We start from the raw sequence: 7,500 nt of genomic DNA, 5'->3' as shown, positions 1-7,500 counted from the left end.
AGAGTTGTTACGTGCACGCGTATGGTGCGATTGCGTCGATTCGCTTTTCTGTACGGGGAGCAATAGAACGTTGAGTTGACTTATCGGGTCTTCGTTGGAATTACCGTCGCTGGCATTGTAAACTCCAGATGACCTTGTGATTCCTTCGTCGGGCACTGGTAAAGGGTGGCGATGATGCGTTCTATAATAGAAATACCCGTCGTAGCGTTTCTTCCGAGTCAACCCGCTCACGAAACACTCTCTCGTCGTGGAATCCCCGCGTCGGAGAGTAAAACGCGAATTCATAGTATGGAAACTTACGTCTCTCGACGATGGGACGATCCACGCGAAGAGTTGTTACGTGCACGCGTATGGTGCGATTGCGTCGATTCGCTTTTCTGTACGGGGAGTAATAGAACGTTGAGTTGACTTATCGGGTCTTCGTTGGAATTACCGTCGCTGGCATTGTAAACTCCAGATGACCTTGTGATTCCTTCGTCGGGCACTGGTAAAGGGTGGCGATGATGCGTTCTATAATAGAAATACCCGTCGTAGCGTTTCTTCCGAGTCAACCCGCTCACGAAACTCTCTCTCGTCGTGGAATCCCCGCGTCGGAGAGTAAAACGCGAATTCATACTATGAAAACTTACGTCTCTCGACGATGGGACGATCCACGCGAAGAGTTGTTTACGTGCACGCGTATGGTGCGATTGCGTCGATTCGCTTTTCTGTACGGGGAGAAATAGAACGTTGAGTTGACTTATCGGGTCTTCGTTGGAATTACCGTCGCTGGCATTGTAAACTCCAGATGACCTTGTGATTCCTTCGTCGGGCACTGGTAAAGGGTGGCGATGATGCGTTCTATAATAGAAATACCCGTCGTAGCGTTTCTTCCGAGTCAACCCGCTCACGAAACTCTCTCTCTCGTCGTGGAATCCCCGCGTCGGAGAGTAAAACGCCGAAGGCTTACTATGAAACTTACGTCTCTCGACGATGGGACGATCCACGCGAAGAGTTGTTACGTGCACGCGTATGGTGCGATTGCGTCGATTCGCTTTTCTGTACGGGGAGTAATAGAACGTTGAGTTGACTTATCGGGTCTTCGTTGGAATTACCGTCGCTGGCATTGTAAACTCCAGATGACCTTGTGATTCCTTCGTCGGGCACTGGTAAAGGGTGGCGATGATTCGTTCTATAATAGAAATACCCGTCGTAGCGTTTCTTCCGAGTCAACCCGCTCACGAAACTCTCTCTCGTCGTGGAATCCCCGCGTCGGAGAGTAAAACGCGAATTCATAGTATGGAAACTTACGTCTCTCGACGATGGGACGATCCACGCGAAGAGTTGTTACGTGCACGCGTATGGTGCGATTGCGTCGATTCGCTTTTCTGTACGGGGAGCAATAGAACGTTGAGTTGACTTATCGGGTCTTCGTTGGAATTACCGTCGCTGGCATTGTAAACTCCAGATGACCTTGTGATTCCTTCGTCGGGCACTGGTAAAGGGTGGCGATGATTCGTTCTATAATAGAAATACCCGTCGTAGCGTTTCTTCCGAGTCAACCCGCTCACGAAACTCTCTCTCGTCGTGGAATCCCCGCGTCGGAGAGTAAAACGCGAATTCATACTATGAAAACTTACGTCTCTCGACGATGGGACGATCCACGCGAAGAGTTGTTTACGTGCACGCGTATGGTGCGATTGCGTCGATTCGCTTTTCTGTACGGGGAGAAATAGAACGTTGAGTTGACTTATCGGGTCTTCGTTGGAATTACCGTCGCTGGCATTGTAAACTCCAGATGACCTTGTGATTCCTTCGTCGGGCACTGGTAAAGGGTGGCGATGATGCGTTCTACAATAGAAATACCCGTCGTAGCGTTTCTTCCGAGTCAACCCGCTCACGAAACTCTCTCTCGTCGTGGAATCCCCGCGTCGGAGGGTAAAACGCGATATATAATAGTATATGCCAGTGGTTCGCGCGCGTCGTCTCTGAGATACGCGGTCGACAGAGTTCCGAAAACACGTGATGTGCCACGATTTCCGTGCGTCTTACATCTTTCGACGATGGGACGATCCACGCGAAGAGAACGTTCGTGCTTGCGTGAGGTGCAACAGCGTCGATTCGCTTTTCTGTACGGGGAGAAATAGAACGTTGAGTTGACTTATCGGGTCTTCGTTGGAATTACCGTCGCTGGCATTGTAAACTCCAGATGACCTTGTGATTCCTTCGTCGGGCACTGGTAAAGGGTGGCGATGATTCGTTCTATAATAGTAATACCCGTCGTAGCGTTTCGACCGATGTCACCCGCCACGAAAGTCTCTCTCGACGTGGAAACCCCGCGCCGAAGAGTAAACGCGAAGGCTTACCATACGAAAGAAAACGGTATTATACGCCTGTGGTATGTGCGTCTCGGCTCTGTGATACGCGATCGGCAGAGTTACAAAAAAACGTTGATGGGCCACGATTTCCGTGCGTCTTACATCTTTCGACGATGGGACGATCCACGCGAAGAGTAGTTACGTGCTCGCGCGAGGTGCGATAGCGTCGATTCGCTTTTCTGTACGGGGAGAAATAGAACGATGAGTTGACTTATCGGGTCTTCGTTGGAATTACCGTCGCTGGCATTGTAAACTCCAGATGACCTTGTGATTCCTTCGTCGGGCACTGGTAAAGGGTGGCGATGATTCGTTCTATAATAGAAATACCCGTCGTAGCGATTCGGCCGAGTCACCCGCCACGAAACTCTCTCTCGTCGTGGAATCCCCATGTCGGAGAGTAAAACGCGAAGGCTAACTATATAAGAAATATATAGTATTATTTATGCCTGTGGTTCTCCGTTTGCCCTACTCTCAGATACGCGACTCGGAGAGTTACGAATAATCGTGATGGACCACGATTTCTGTACGTCTTACATCTTTCGACGATGGGACGATCCACGCGAAGAGATCATTCCTGCTTGCGTGAGGTGCGATAGCGCCGATTCGCTTTTCTGTACGGGGAGAAATAGAACGATGAGTTGACTTATCGGGTCTTCGTTGGAATTACCGTCGCTGGCATTGTAAACTCCAGATGACCTTGTGATTCCTTCGTCGGGCACTGGTAAAGGGTGGCGATGATTCGTTCTATAATAGAAATACCCGTCGTAGCGATTCGGCCGTGTCACCCGCCACGAAAATCTCTCTCGTCGTGGAATCCCCGCGTCGTAGAGTAAACGCGAAGGCTTGCTATAGAAGACTATAGTTTATACGCCTGTGGTTCACCGGTTGCCTGCTCTCCGGGGTACGCGATCGCGCAGGAGTTACGGAAGAACTTGATGGGCCACGATCTCCAAGCGGCTATATCTTTCGACGATGGGACGATTCACGCGAAGAGAACGTTCGTGCATGCGTGAGGTGCGATAGCGTTGATTCGCTTGTCTGTACGGGGAGAAATAGAACGATGAGTTGACTTATCGGGTCTTCGTTGGAATTACCGTCGCTGGCATTGTAAACTCCAGATGACCTTGTGATTCCTTCGTCGGGCACTGGTAAAGGGTGGCGATGATTCGTTCTATAATAGAAATACCCGTCGTAGCGTTTCGACCGATGTCACCCGCCACGAAATTCTCTCTCGTCGTGGAATCCCCGCGTCGGAGAGTAACCGCCGAAGGCTTGCTATAGAAGACTATAGTTTATACGCCTGTGGTTCACCGGTTGCCGGCTCTCCGGGGCACGCGATCGCGCGAAGGTTACGGAGGGACGTGAAGCGCCCGAGCAATGAAACGTCCGCAGGAGAGAAACGAGCAACCGCCGAACATTGTTTCGCGACGTTTCCATAATGTATTGTCGTTTCGCTCGCATCCCGCTTCTTTCCCCTAGTTTCCTCGACGCGTAGTTTCGCAGCCTTAGTGGACGAATCATTCTCGATTCGAGGAAAGATATGCAGTGGGGCGTGCAATGAGCCCGCCAGAGACCACGATCTCCAATGCGTCTTTACATCTTTGGACGATGGGACGATCCACGCGAAGAGAACGTTCGTGCTTGCGCGAGGTGCATTAGCGTCGATTCGCTTTTCTGTACGGGGAGAAATAGAACGATGAGTTGACTTATCGGGTCTTCGTTGGAATTACCGTCGCTGGCATTGTAAACTCCAGATGACCTTGTGATTCCTTCGTCGGGCACTGGTAAAGGGTGGCGATGATTCGTTCTATAATAGAAATACCCGTCGTAGCGATTCGGCCGAGTCACCCGCCACGAAACTGTCTCTCTTTCGTCGTGGAAACCCCGCGTCGGAGAGTAAAACGCGCGAAGGCTGTGACTGTAACATATATATATATATATACACAGTATACAATGCCTGTGGTTTTTGCGCGTGTCGGCTCTTCGGTATACGCGATCGGCCAGAGTTACGGAGGGACGGTGAAGCGCACGAGAAATTGAAACGGCCGCACGATTGGAACCGAGCAACCGTCGAACATTGTTTCGCGACGTTTCCATAATGCGTTTTCGTTTCGCTCGCATACCGCTTCTTTTCCCCTAGTCTCTGAGACGCGTTTTCGAGCCGTTCTTCTACTATCGATTCTCGTAGAGAGAAGGGACCGGGTAGTCTGGAAGTGGAACCCGCATCTTGCGTGTACCGTACACGGAATTGAGAGGACCGGCCGTGAAGCTCGTTTTAAAGCCGTGCGTCTGACACCCAACTCTTGCGCGCCAATTTCGCGGCAAGAGATAATATGGGACGAATGACCGGCAAAGAGCCAGCTGTGAAGTCTGTTTTTTTAATCGAATCCGTGGACGTGTGTATGCCGTAGCGTCGCTCGTCGTGTTCGTTCATGGTCGTTCCGAGAGAAAGAACGAAAGCGGTAACGAAGGGACCGGCCGTGAAGCTCGTTTTAAAGCCGCGCGTCTGACACCCAACTCTTGCGCGCCAATTTCGCGGCAAGAGATAACATGGGACGAATGACCGGCAAAGAGCCAGCTGTGAAGTCTTTTTTCATTATTTGCTTTCAATCGATCGATCGGTACGATTCGTGCAACGTTTCGCGCGATGCGACGCGAAAACATGCGCGCAACAATAGATGCGTCTGATCGGAAGAACGCGAGGGTCGACTGCACGCGATGGATTCAGTATCGGGTAGGATACAAAATATATCCCCGTCGTTTCCACGCGTGCGAGTCTTCTGCGTCTTTCGCGGGTTTTTGAATGCACTATACGCCCGGAACGTCGAGAAATATATACATATTACTTGAACGTTTTTCGTCTCGAAAGGCTTCGGTGTCGTCTCCAAGGCGACGCCTGAATCTCCTTCGCGCGCTGGTCGGAGATTCAGGTATCAACTTTTATCTTCTCTTTGAAAGAAGAGAGATATTAGGTCGAACAAGTGAGAATAAAATTATATATGTGAAATATAAAATTTATACGATTACCCTGAACGGTGGATCACTTGGCTCGTGGGTCGATGAAGAACGCAGCTAATTGCGCGTCAACGTGTGAACTGCAGGACACATGAACATCGACATTTCGAACGCACATTGCGGTCCACGGATACAATTCCTGGACCACGCCTGGCTGAGGGTCGTTTACGTACCATACACTGCTTGCGTAGCTCTGTCAAATCCCCGCCGTCGTTCACCTCTTCGGATCGAACGTTTTTTTACCGAAGGGCGCAAAGAACGTCTCTGAGTCGGGTTAAGAGAAGGATGCTACGTACGAGCGAACGATGGGTGTCTCGTCGGCGTTTGTCGCGGACACGCGAAAATTCTGTGAATTTCACGGACAGTGTACGTTCTAGTTGTTGCAAAACGATCGGAATCGTTTGTATGGACTCGCGTGAGTGTTCGCGGCGTCGTGCGTCGTTCAATTACGACCGCCCGCGGATACCGCTCCACTGCGATATGGATCTGAGCGACAACTTTTTCGGCTGTTCGTGAGATGAACGGTTTCGTGTGTTTAGAAAAATTTTTTTTCCCGCGCTCCCGACGTCACCTGAAATGATGCGTCAGAGGTGAAAGAAAATATTAAGAAGTCGAGAGAGAGAGACTACACACGTTTTATTCATATTTTGTATACCGTGCGTGAGACGGATGTGCACGACACGTCGTATGTCGGTATATTACCGACTGGCCCCAGGGAGATTGTTTTCTTCCTCTCTTACGAATGAGATGTACGTTTCGGAGGATCGTCGTTACCGAAACACACGGCAAAACGAGACTTCTCGCAGCAGAACCTTTATACACAATACACATCGACTCTTTTTACCCCGAGAGAGAGAGAAAAGGTGTATTTCTTTTTTTTATTTTTCGAATTCGACGCACGAACGCTTTGACGACTGGAGAAAAACACGGTGTGTGTTAAAATCGTGCGGGACGAGCATGCGTATTCGTAACGGGTCGAATAGTTCTTATTCCCCGTCGTCGCGTGTCCTCGCTGGACCACCACCGTGCGCTTCCGCCACGTTCAGTTGAATTTCGAAATATATATATATAAAAAGAATCACCATATACTCTCTTTCGGGAGGTGTATTTTTATCGGTTTCTGCTATAGAGAAGAGACGGAGATCGTGTTGTGAGGTGTAACGTTTCTGTATCCCCGTTTCGGAGGATCGTCGTTATCGGCGGAACACACGTCAAAACGAGACTTCTCGCAGAACCTTTATACACAATACACATCGACTCTTTTACCCCGAGAGAGAGAAAAGGTGTTTTTCTTTTTTTTTTATTTTTCGAATTCGACGCACGAACGCTTTGACGACTGGAGAAAAACACGGTGTGTGTTAAAATCGTGCGGGACGAGCATGCGTATTCGTAACGGGTCGAATAGTTCTTATTCCCCGTCGTCGCGTGTCCTCGCTGGACCACCACCGTGCGCTTCCGCCACGTTCAGTTGTATTTCGAAATATATATATATAAAAAGAATCACCATATACTCTCTTTCGGGAGGTGTATTTTTATCGGTTTCTGCTATAGAGAAGAGACGGACGATCGTGTGTGACACCACGTGGTAACGTTTCCGTATCCCCGTAAAATACGTTTATCTTTTCTCGTAGAAAAGAGAGAGGAAGAGGCAGGAGCTCCTCTTTGGCGAGGCTTTCGAACGTCGCGTCCCGTCCGCCGGAATATAATGATATAAATATATAACCGCCGCCGACTTTGTGCGAAAGCGTTGAAACGAACGCGTCGGTCGCCCCATGGTGTGTGTTTGTCGTGTCTTCTTTTCCTCTTCTGCACTTCTCTTCACTGTCGATCGCGAGACCGCGCGAGATCCGCTTCGGTCGTCCAGTCCCCGAAAATTCTTCTCGGACGGGCGTTAAAGTTAACCGGAGCGCGAGATCGTCTAGCGAGAGTCTTTTTCGCGATCGAGTAAAATGTGATAGAAGAAGGAGAAGAGTGTAAAAAGAGAATATAGACACGCGACGCAGCAGAGACCACTGGTGAGGCGCATAAGACGCGTTCGCGAACGATTTTTCGCGACGATACGGAGTCGCGCGTGTCGCGGTATATTTATCATTTATATACGTTATAATATGAATATTGTTGTGTTCGA

General features: G+C 49.7%; 1 non-coding gene across 1 annotated transcript; it reads left to right on the top strand.

Annotated features, from left to right (window-relative positions):
* The first annotated feature begins 5,381 nt into the window (after positions 1 to 5,381).
* LOC143176484 (5.8S ribosomal RNA) lies at positions 5,382 to 5,536 on the top strand. Its single transcript, XR_013001025.1, has one exon. It is a non-coding gene; the product is annotated as a 5.8S ribosomal RNA (ribosomal RNA).
* Positions 5,537 to 7,500: the final 1,964 nt, after the last annotated feature.

Source organism: Nomia melanderi, unplaced genomic scaffold (genome assembly GCF_051020985.1).
Source record: "Nomia melanderi isolate GNS246 unplaced genomic scaffold, iyNomMela1 scaffold0580, whole genome shotgun sequence".
NCBI lineage: Eukaryota > Metazoa > Arthropoda > Insecta > Hymenoptera > Halictidae > Nomia > Nomia melanderi.
Note: the sequence above shows the minus strand (reverse complement) of the source record. Positions and strands in the feature narration are given on the sequence as shown.